Source organism: Pinus tabuliformis, chromosome Q, assembly GCF_031772625.1.
Source record: "Pinus tabuliformis cultivar Carrire ecotype Pingquan chromosome Q, CPIR1, whole genome shotgun sequence".
NCBI classification, from domain to species: domain Eukaryota; kingdom Viridiplantae; phylum Streptophyta; class Pinopsida; order Pinales; family Pinaceae; genus Pinus; species Pinus tabuliformis.
In genome coordinates, this window is record NC_142296.1 from 1,313,529,158 (window position 1) to 1,313,541,815 (window position 12,658).

The 12,658-nt window shown below is 32.9% G+C and overlaps 1 pseudogene; it reads right to left on the reverse strand.

The window, feature by feature from the left end:
* Positions 1–9,110: 9,110 nt before the first annotated feature.
* Positions 9,111–9,598, reverse strand: LOC149224662 (uncharacterized; annotated as a pseudogene).
* Positions 9,599–12,658: the final 3,060 nt, after the last annotated feature.

Below are 12,658 nucleotides of genomic sequence, written 5' to 3' on the forward strand. Positions count from 1 at the left end.
CATTATGATAATTGAATGGTGTTTTCCTTGCCGATATAATCGAGTAGAGAAGGGAGAGGAGAAAATTAATAGCGAGTTTAGTAATTTTAGAAGAATATAAAAGTATTTGAAGGAATAACCTCTCTTTCTCTCAATAAGTCAAGATCATTCTTCCACCCCATTGATATAAACACTAATAAAATTCTAATGGGTATATTGAAAATAAAGTAAGGGGTGAAAGAATAGAAATACTTCCTGCACATAGAGGTGAAGCAAGTAACTTCATGGGGGCAATAAACAGGCTCACTAGTGATAAAGAAATACTTGTTTTCCTGAAGTGACCCTCAAAGGGTACTGAACAGGCCTACTAGTGGCAGAGAAACAATAGAGATGGAATTGAAACTTTGATCATATTAAACTCATGAGTATACACTATCCTACTCCTACATCAAAACAATTGAGATATGGTAAGCCTTGTAAATGTGTTTAGTTGAGAAAGGGGATAAGAGAGACTATAATTATAACCAAGGTAAATGGGGAAGCTACGGTAATCCACATAGTGAATAAATATATCCTAAAATACTATGAATTTGTGCTCAAAGGTAAACCTAATTAGAGAATATTGAGTTTTTCTAGTGTGATGCCAAGTGTTGTCACTGTGACAAACTGCCTCCAAAAATTTTCTTACACTTGAATTTTGGAGCCTACTTGTGATCCTATGATCTATTCTTCCAAGTTAATCATTGTTTCTTCATGATTGGTTTATTTTTTTTTCTAAATGTTTGTCTTCTTCTGAAATTTTAATTTCCAAAACTAGTTTCTTACACATGCATATTTCTTGATGTATTCATAAGCACACCTTTCTTATGAAAGCTAAAAAATCAATGTTTATCCTCGATGACAAGCATTATGTAGTCCTTAAAGATAATTTTTTCACAGTCCTTGGAATCAGTTCTATGCAAACTCTATAAATAGTTCTTGTGCAATATCTGGTGTCAGTAATTGTGCAGTTCTTAAGGATAGATACTATACAATCCCCAAGGATATTTCACTAAGAAATTCATACTGACAGTTAGTGTATAACATTACTTGACAGTCCCTCTCACACTTGGTAGCAATTGTATTATCATCTATGTGAGATTTATTAATTGTCACTTTTATGCACATTTTATTTGACAAGTTTTGCTTTCACTTTTGTGACTATCATTTTTTCTTGCTTTTACTTTCAAAAGTGTCACTTTTGATTGTTTTCACTCCAACAAGTGTCACACTTTCGCGCATCAACAAAGTCAACTCTATCACACCATGTTGCGTTAGCTAATCATATATATCATAAGAATATGTGATAAACACATTCCCACAACTTAGCACACTTTCTGGTTGTAGTCGACACTTGTATCATAACTTGTATCCTAAGTATTGCAAAGATACATTTCAATTTTTTCACTTATAAATAAGTGCCTTTGTTTCCATTTCAAGTTATGCTTCTTGATTTCAGGTACTGAACAACCTTTTGGCTTGTGTTTATGTTATCTTAGTGTGATATCACTATTTAAGGACTTATTTTCATCTCTTATTTTATCTTTTCTGAATCATCTCACACTCAGTTAGTTTTCGAGCATTCACTATCTTTGCAACTTGTTAGCTCTCTCATGGAATGCTGAACTGCATAGCCTTACATCACAGTGAAGCATCCTTGTCTCTTGGAATTGTGCATTGCATAGTCACAATGCTCAATCTCTGCCTGCTACCCTTGGAAATTACACAACTCTCTCTACCAAAGAGTCTTCCAATATGCACTACTCAGTTTTAGTTAAAAATCAAGCCTCACTATCTACTTGACCTATGGAACTACGTAATCACTTGGCCCATTCTTCCTTGAATTGTGCATTGTGCAATCATAGTGAGAAAGCATGAATCAGTACATCACTGTCTCCCTCAACTACGAAGTTCCTTCTTCCATTCTCTAAACAATGTAGCATTGTGCAATCAAAATGGATATTCTTTCACCATTTTCTCCTGGAAATATGCAAATCCCAATCCTCAAGCCTCCTTCTCAATCCTTCTCAATCGCACACTTTGTCTTGGGTTCAATATGTGAATCGCTTGAAGAATTTAGATTAGGAGATTTTTTTTACTGACGTCACCTTGTCATGAGTGAACATCATACGAGGGTATTTTATCTTGACATGACATGATGATTTTCAAGAAGTATGCCAAGGAGATCATGCAAAAACAAACTCGTGACCCTGAAAATATAAAGAGACTATCCAGCAAGAAGATGAAGGGACACTATATCAACAAAATCACAAGGAAAACTTCACATCATCCAAGCTATGGGAGGATGAATATGAAACACATGCAACAATTATTATGAAGATACAAGGGGGTTCACAAAGGATATGGTACAAGAGAGTGGTTGTGAAGAAGAGGAACCTTCATGAAGAGGCCGAAGTAATCCTGGACCCTGATAGAATTGTGGCAAATGATCTTGATTGGGAAGGTTCTGACATTCATGTAGACCCTTTGGATAGTGAATATAAAGAACAAGAAAAAATCTATCGTGAATAAGGTACAAATAAGGAAGCTAGGAGAAAGGGTTGGCTTGGACACATCACTATGAGGTTCCATGTCATCCATGCCAAGTCATGGGTTGGCCATGTGTCATCACAAGTTCATATGTGTTAATCTATCTCACCACATCATTTGTGGATGTATTTGTTGTATTTTCAAAAATGAGAAAATGTAAAATGTGTGGAAGACCAAGGGTCCCACATGGAATTTAGAAGGTCACTAGAAAGTTCTAAAGTCATTAGAAGGTCAAAGGCCATGTAGGAATTTTAAAAGTCATAGTAGAAGATCAAGAGTTACGAGGGAGGTCAGGAGTCACATGGGAGGTGAAGAGTCACCTAATTTTTTATAAATACATCCTCATAGCTCAAGAGAGGTGGTTAGGGACATTGGACCTTGGATTTTTACCTTGCATTCTCTAGTTTGGCATAAGAGAGAAGATAGTTGTTTGGAGGGGAAAGTTGCAACTTAATGTTCCACTATTGGGGATAGTGTTCCAACATTGTAATGGTATATATTAGGAAATTCACTTAATATATTAAGCTCTCAAAGCCAACACACTTTCAAGAATTTTTCGTGAATGATTATAAGACTATTCTTTCATTGTTTGTGGTGTATGCTTATGTTAACACATAGTAATGACATTGAACATTTTTTTTGGAATTAGTATGCATCTTGTTGAATGTGTGTTATTACTTTCTTTCATCATCGTTGTTATTTTTTGAAATAATATGCAAGTTAATCAAATATTCTTTTGTGATCTTGTGTGTCTCTTTTAGGATAGTGCTATTACTTGTATTCTAAAGGTGCACTCTCTCTTTTCTTACCATGAAAGTACCTTATATACTTTTTAATTGAATGACTCAGGCTTTCAAATTACTTGCTTGATCGAAAGATTATTTTTATAATCTCATATGTTGATAATTACATCCAGGGAAAATTCTTAAAGATAATAGAAAATAACCTTATTATTTGGTTGGGGCTCCTACTTCAAATAATGTGATGTCTAGTTGGGACTTCATATCAGGGAGACTCCCTTGGTTGACATCTTTCTAGCACCATCAACACAACCACAACTTGCAATTTCTAATCTATGATGCTTGTGAGGAATTCACCTACAACCATTCCCCTTATTTTTTTGAAGCCAAATACATACATATATATATAGATAGATAAACCACCTTCAATATATACACATTAAAATTCACTATAATAAAATTATATACATATAAAAAATATAATATAACTTCATGCTTATAGTGGTAATGATAAAAAGTTAGAAATATGAGCGTCATTTATTGATTATGTACAAAATAATTTGGCAAGTGTATTATAAACTAAGGAGTTTGGTATGGACATTTGAAGAAATATGTATGTTGTTATGTTGGCATAAAAAAATTCGAATTGCTAATTTTTGCATATTTAAACAAATAATGTATAACATTTATCTATTAATAGAATCTAAATAATAGAGTAAACATGGCCTTCAAGTGGACATTCGTATTGACACTAGAAATCCATGACACTAAGCCTTATACTAGAATTAACGTAGGCTTTCCTTCATGTGTTGGAAAATTGCATCCTATGAAACATGATCTGAGCCTAATTATGAATTGTAAATAGATAAATTTGTGTTTTTTTACATAGTGAAGATCCATGCTGGTAATATGGACATGTCATAGGCCTATTTTTTATAGATTTTTTGGTATTAGATAATTGGAATCCATCGCCTTGAAGAGGATTCCAACACTTTAAGAAACAAGTAAACCTAACATGGGTAAAATTTGGGCCAAAAAATTGTAAATAGAAAAGGAGAATAAAAAATTTAAGGAGAAAATAGAGAAGCTTGAAAATAGGATATGGAATCAAGAAGATAACCTTAAAAGCATTAAAAAACCATCTCCTTTTTTTAAGAAAACAAAAGTGGAATTGTAGGAAACTATTTATACCATTAAGGTGGACTGTAATAACAGTAAAGCTCAATTCTTGTAAGTATCAGAGAATTTAATTTAATTAGAAGATCAAGAAGAAAAAAACTCACTTAAATTATGATTGAGCTATACAGTAAAATTTCAAAAGGAGGATATAGTGTCCATGTTTAGGTAATTTTTTAAAAGACCAAGGAATCACAAGAACCTTTCCATGACTACTATGGAAACTAAGACCATGGTCAAGGAAAGCATGGTAAGCTCATTCTCCATGAAATATTTTAAATTTATTTTCGAATGCAACATTTTGGTAACTTTGGAATGAATACTAATGGGATAATTAATTACCTCAGAATTCAAAGAGTTTCTATATTAATTGTCAACCCAGGGTTCAGATGCTTGCAAGATGTTATGCATTATATATGTATGTTTACAATTTCCTAACTTGCAACAAATTATGTAATATGATTATAAGAAGAAGAAATTTCATCATCAATATATAAATTTGAAATGACATTACGGAAAGGAAATAATCAATCATTAAATTACAACCTACTATATTAGCAAATGTGGTAATAATGAGTTTAGTTAAATTTTCAATATCCAATATTTTAAGCTTTCCATATAATCACTATGTTTTGGTATATTTCATAATATAAATCAACTAATAAATATTTAATTATAATTAAGAAAGTTAAATGAAATCAATTACATGTAAATTATAATAAGTTCAATTCTTTAATATGATTTACTAAATTTAGAAATGTAAATGTAGAAATGTAGATTCTCACGTCACAGTTATGTGTTGAAGCATATAACTTATCATTTCAGGTAACGAAACTCTATTGTGATTATTTCAATATATAATTCATGATTCTAAACAAGGAGCCACTACCATGGTGGTAGTCCCTGCCAGGGTCTGCAAGGAACTTAGAGGACGTGCCAACCTTGTAGAAACCATATTTAACTTTGCCTTTGGATGAATGCCTATATAATCCAGTCAAAAGAGAAGAGATTCAAATACTAGTATTTGCTTCCAATTACTAACTCTACTAGCATCACGGAGGATAAGAGGGGTTGCCTTCCATCAAAGATCACATAATAATGGAAACTCATAGAGGGCTTACATTGTTTAATTACTAAGAGATATGGCAGAGATACAAATACAAAATTGATGTTATGAGAATATTCGCGGAAACCAAATAATCATGGAAACTCATAGAGGGCTTACATTGTTTAATTACTCAGAGATATGGCAAAGATACAAATACAAAATTGGTATTATGAGAATATGCGTGGAAATCAAATAATCATGGAAACTGATAGAGAACTTACATTGTTTAATCACTCAGAGATATGGCAAAGATACAAATACAAAATTGACATTGTGAGAATATGTTGCAGAAACCTTGAAGGATAATGGGATAGACCCCTGCATGCATGACATGCATTAATCTCAATTACTTGTTTATATCTATTAATTTTATATAAATCTACATCTAAATTCATTTATTTAAATAAAATAATAATAATATATTAATTTAATTAATTTAAATAAAAAAATAAGTGTATACCCATATAAATAATAATTGAAATAAATAGGGTAAAATAGTATTATAGTAAAAAAGGTTAGAGAACATTTTGAGTAACACGTCCCGCATGCGTGCCCACTCTACTTGGAGTTCACGTGCCCACTCTACTTGGAGTTCATATCATGCAACGTGGAGTTCGTAGCATGCTACGATACTCCCTCTAGGAAGTGCACGAGCAACTTTTTTGTTTCAAGTGGCACCTAACGAAATTTGGTAAATATGATGAACTTATTTGTTTATAAATTTGCGGCCCTGTACGCTCAGTTTTTCTCCCATAATTTTCATTCAGGTTTGCTTCGCTGGTAAAATATTCTAAGGCATTGTTGTATTGAAAGGCGGTTTCCTCTATACAACGCACATACTCTGGAAAAGCTTCTCAGGCATTGTTGTATTGAAAGGAGATAACTCCAATCCCACGTTTTATATAGATATAGCAATACTGTAGACTGAGATTTTTGGTTCTTTTGAATTCTCTTCTAGATTTTTTGGCTTTTATTTGATTAAGGGTTTTCTTCATAATTTCAATTCTCCCGTTTTGTAGGGGACGACACCCACTTTCTCACGGCTACAAAACACCCACTTGCTCACCTAACTAGTGAGAGGATTTTCATTGGATTTTCATTACCATACTTGGATTTGAAGGTAAAGTTTATTCTTTTTTTTTGCCTACGATTTGTATTTGGAATAAGGTAAAATTTCTTTTTATTAGAGTTTTCATTTCGGAATACTAAAGTGACATTGCAGAATGAATGGTTGATCTTGTCAAAGGCATTAAATTTTTTTTTTATCATTGTAGTTTTTGCATTATCTAGCAATGCATAGAGAGAGCCTCAGACATTGTTGTCTTTCCATGGCACAAGCTGTTAAAAATATAATAAATGTATTTGTAAGAACATGGGAGAACTTTTTCACATGTCATCATGAGTCAGCAACCATTAGAATTTGAAGTAAGATATAAACATACTAAGAGTTCTTAGTATGTAAAATAGCACAATGGCTTCACTATGGGTAGGAAAGCAACAACTACTGGTTGCAGCAATTCATTACAGTAAGGGAAAGAGGGAATACCTCTTTACAGGGAGAGGAGTGAAGGAAATAAGTACTTTGTTACAGAGAAGGAATATTGCGATAAAGACCTCAAATGATCTTTGTGTCTCACTCCCTAACAACTAACTCCCTCATACCTGTAAATCCAATTGACTTGCCTCAACTTTTCATTGGTATGTATTTGTCTATCTCAATTTTTCGCTTTTCTGTGTTTTTTCATTATCTTTTGCTGGCATTATCTTGCTTGTATCTTGCTTGTATGTGCTTGTTGTCTTAGTTTGCATGTATTTATTCATAATTATCTAAATTTTGCATGTATTTATTCATAATTATCTAAATATACTAATACTATGGGGAAAATGATAGTTACAAATATTAAGGGAAAGCCAGCTGAAAATTGTGAAAACCTAAAAGAGTAAATTAACTATTTTATTTCAATTTTGTTTGAATTATTAACTTTAGTTATTAATATTTTTTTAATGTAATTTGACAGAATCAAAAAGTTTTATGCACTAGTAAGGACAAGTCAAACATGAAATTACAACATATCTATTGCCGAGAAGCAAAGCAAATTGATTGTCATGAACTTAAATATCGATTTATTATGTGTAGGTTATTACTATGTCTTTTTTTATTGTTAAAAACCTTTAGTTAAAATAAAATTAAAATATAACTCCCATAATATTTTAAATAAAATGAAAATATACCTACGAGACATAAGGTTAAAAAACAATACCTAATAAATAGATTGTAATGACACAACCCTACCCTAACCTACCCTGGACTACAATGACAATTTTAAATTTGGTTTTGCTTAATAAACACCATTTAAACTTAAACCTTAGGTTGTGAAACAATTGTATTATATACAGAAATATGTAATGCAGTACGCCATAATTTAAAATTAATGAACCATGTGCATTTTAAAAAATGCATATAATCAAATCGATGATTTCCTAATGGTTTGGAATGTAACGGTATTCGCAGAAAACCTACAGCGAATCTTTATGAGGAAACTATCAAATGAGCTAAAACTGAAGGCGAAACACGTCACGGAAAAACATCATCCACGGCCGAAACATGATGAAGCTCAAATGAAAATCATTTTTTAAGGATAGCTGATGGAGAGAAAAGAAAAAACAGTTAGAAAAAGAAAGAAAAACAATTTGTAATGGTTAGAAAAGCAAGAAAAGCAATTTTTAATGATACCTAATAGGAGAAAATCAAGAAAAGTTAGAAAAATAAGGAAAAGAAATTTATAAAAATAGTTGAGAAGTTAGAAAAAGAAAGAAAAACAATTTATAAAAATAGTTGACGGATAGAGAAGCAATAAAAGCGATTTGTATCTCCACTTTGACACGATTGTCAAACCATTCTTTTGTGTTGTGTTGGAAGGGCTCCAAACATCGGAGATTGAGTTTGCGTTGGTCCCGAGAGGTAGGAGGAGGGTGGCCTTCAGGGGAAACGGAATTGGACCTATGCTCTGCTCTCGAACCACCTCTGCTGGGAAAATGGAATTGGACCTCTGCTCAGCTCGCAAACCACCTCTGGATGAAATTGACCAATAGAGAGGTCCTCTTCTCTGCTCGCTTTTGTCTCGTGCTTCCAAGTATGTATGCTTCTGTCTCGTGCATACAATTATTTTTAATTTTTGTATGCTTCTAATTTCTTTGAATCAATGAATTATATCTACCAACGAGAAGGAAAATACATGAATTATGCCCGACTTACCGAATTCTTCTCCACTGTCTTCGAATCCTTCAATTATTGTACAAATGCATTATATGTAAAGACTATAAGGAAAATATAAATGCATTATATCTATAGACTACAAGGAAAATATATGCCTAATTTGCTTATCAATTTCTCTTGCAGAATGTATGAACTGTGCTAACTTACCATTTTTTCTTTTGTGAAACAGTTTGATAGGGTCTTATTTCTTCTCTACAACAACGTCATTTCTTCTTCGGAGTAGTCGCTCTTTGGTGTAGGGTTATTTCTTCCATTCTTTGGTTCTTTGGTACAAGTTTGTTCCACTCTTTACTTTGGTGCACTGCTTTCTTTCATTCTTTGGTACAAAGTCGTTACGTTCTTTACTTTCTTTCAGTCTTATTAAACTATCAAACCATAATAGCTCGTTGGCCTTGGTGAAACCAATCCCTCTGGAGGTCCCGAAGATGTTGTCCTCCACCTTAGGCTTCTCCTCGCACACCGCCACCCGACCTGCCCTCCCCTTCTTGGGTGAGGCGACTGCCTTTTCTTTGTGCCGGAACAATGCCACCATCTTTGCAGTGAGAGTCTTGAGCCCCTAGCATTGCCGCTTCGTAGCTCTCCTAACGGTGCCCATGATAACTTAGCGGCATTTTGCAGCAGAATCTTGAGTCCCCCCGCAACGGGAAATGCGGGCCGCTGGATGAACCCTGCTATTCGTCCTACATAACTGGCCATAACACCTCTACATGAGAGAACCGATTGTGCCATCGTCGTGTTAACTAAAGACACAGATCAGTGTAGCTAACCATATTGAAGTGTCAAACCATAATGTAAAGCAGTGGAATGGATAGGTTCTTTGCTTCGCTACACTCGTATCAAATTGTAAATCGAAGCAGTAGATTAATGGGTGGTGAAGCAGGTACGTTAGAGACCAATGGTGAACTTGATTAGAGAAAAGTGGTGTGCCAGGCTCCATGGCATGTCAAAGAGCTATCATGCACATGGCAGAAGGCTAACATGCAAGAGTTTTTCTCTGCTGTGGGGCATGATTTAACATGAAATTTGTGTAATACACATGACATCAAAGTTTGGTTAAAGTTTCTATCTATTAATACACAGACATCAAACTTTAACAAAAGTTAAGTGCCTCCCTTTACTTTTGTTTTCCTTTCAGACTTAGGATAAAAGTTCTTTGGATCTCTAACATTGCCTCGGGACATGTGAGGTCTCCAATAAGAGGTCAAATGATAAACTTTGGTTAAATTTTTTGTGAAGCCAAATTGCCAGCGGAAAATTTCGTTAAATTTTGGTAAGAAGAAAAAATGTTGCGCAAAAGAATCGATTAATGGGCAGTGAATGACCAAAAACTTAGGACAAACTAACTTATGTTCAGTTCGGAATGTCTTGAAACTTGCAAAGCCGGCAATAAGACCCTCAACTTTGTTGCCCAATCAGAAATTAGATAATAACATTTATATTATTTTTTAATATGAAAACTTTGGTTAAAATCGTGATGCACATCAATATTCTTGGTCAAACACAGGATTAATACCCGGTCAACGCCGAATCGATCACTATTAGTCCCACGTAGGGACTAATAAGAGCTAAAATGAAATTGTAAAAAGGAAACAGGCTTGAAATTGACTTGCAACTAAAGCATACTCATTGTTAAATTATAATTTACTATATCCACAATTGTTGTAATAATATGACGTAATGAATTCGAATATACTTAATAATGAATGTATATTTTTTGATATGAAATAAAATATAAAATATATACACCACATATTAGTACAAGGTAAAATAGCACACATAAATAAAGAAAATAGTGTAAAAGAAATTAATTACTACTACTCTAATCAGTCATGGATCTCTCCTTTTATGAAAAAGAATGGACCTTCCTTGATGCATATAAACAACATCATCACTCTTCTGTAACATGTAAGTTATGTTAATAAAATCAATTGAATTAAATTACACTAAACACTAAAATAAAAGAAAGAATAACTGAAATAAAATTGAGAAAGAATTTTCACTAGCAAGTATGTATTTAATACATTTGATCTCCTTGTCCAATTCCAAACTCTAGCTTTCGCCTCTTCAAGTCTTTGTTAGTATTTCCTTACAATTCTCTTCACCCTTCTCCTTTTATGGATAAACTAGTACAACAAACTTGATTAATTTCATAGAGAGGTAGTTGGATCTATGAATGGAAATACAACCTAGACCCATTTTTGTTGTTAAAAATCCCAACATAATATACTTATGGTACATATCCAAAACATAGATACAAATGTATTTACATTCCCAAAAATTATTAATTGGTATCTAATCCCACCTAATATTATTTCATGTCATAGCAATATTAATCTCAATATAATTTGAATTAATATAATTATTTATCTCATTTATAATTTATTTATGAGATTGTTGTAGCAAACGTTTTTTAACCAATCATTGTCATCATATGGACTATAGTTGATAGACTAACTAAATGACATACAAAACATCTTCAACTCACTAGACATGGATTTCACAACATTACAATCCTAAAAACATTGAAGTGCATATTCTTATATATCCTCTAGGAAACTTTGAAACTCATAAGTTATCAGAAATGAAGAAAAATATCACATCACAATATTTGTTCACTTTAATTTCTCTTCTTCAAATAAACATTTTGTCAATGTGAAATAATATGGTGATGGAGATTTATTTGTTAATATGGTCAAGAGAATGGTAGATAATACGGTTAATTAACAGTTAAAATAACATCAAAATGGGGAACCAACAAATACCAAAGTTGTAGTCTCCATGATAATGATATAAATTAGCTATAATAATGAAAGCTAACGATGAGAAACAATGTAAGATTATTTATTGCATGAAGCACTAGGTTTTTCTAGTAAGGAATAAGTTGTGAATTACCACATTTCTTAGAATATTGAATCAAGTTAATACCACTTTGACAACTTTTGTTAAGGAAAGAGGGAGTGATAAAGGTCATTTTAATCGAGGAAAATGAAAGATAATGAGTAGTGGGAAGTATAACATTTCTATGACATGCTTATAAAGATTGAATAGAATAGGAAATGGATGTTCCTACCATCTAAAGCTACATTAGTTCTTGTAGGAACAAGAAAATAAGTCAAAAATCAAAAGAATATATCAGAGAGGTACGGTAAATAATATCTTTTTTGTTTATGGGGGAGGCATGAGTGGGAGGTGTTTTGTATTGAGCGAATGGTCTTTTATTCCTCCGTATAGGGATTCTCTTGAAAAAAAATAAAATTATCATCATATATCATGTTAAGAGGGAAAACAATCATATGGTTAATGAACAAGAAAATAGAGGCACCAATTTAGCATAAGGGATGATGATGTTGGATCAAGGGGAGAAAATCTTATGTCATATTCCATGATAACAATAAATCACCAATTGAGGAATCTTAAGGTTTTGAAATATCTGGAATTAGTTCCTGACAGACCATTAACTAATCTTATGAAATGTAGTGCACAGAAGGATAACCTTGAGTGACAATATAAGTTGAAAGATTGTCATAGGAAGGTCACCAACTATAAATAACAGGGGAGAAATGTCATGAAATGTGAAAAGTTGAGTCAGATTGTGACAACATTTAATCTTTGCTTCAAAGGAAGAAGAGCTAGTAGTCTTCTCGAGCTGAAGTAGTTAATCTCAGGCAAGATTAGGGGTGGAGTGATGGTATTGGTAATGGATCTTCGATTCAAGTTTTCTTAGAGACAAGATGTCACATTCATTACAAGAGGGTGTATACAACAAGAAACAAGTACAAAAAAAGTATA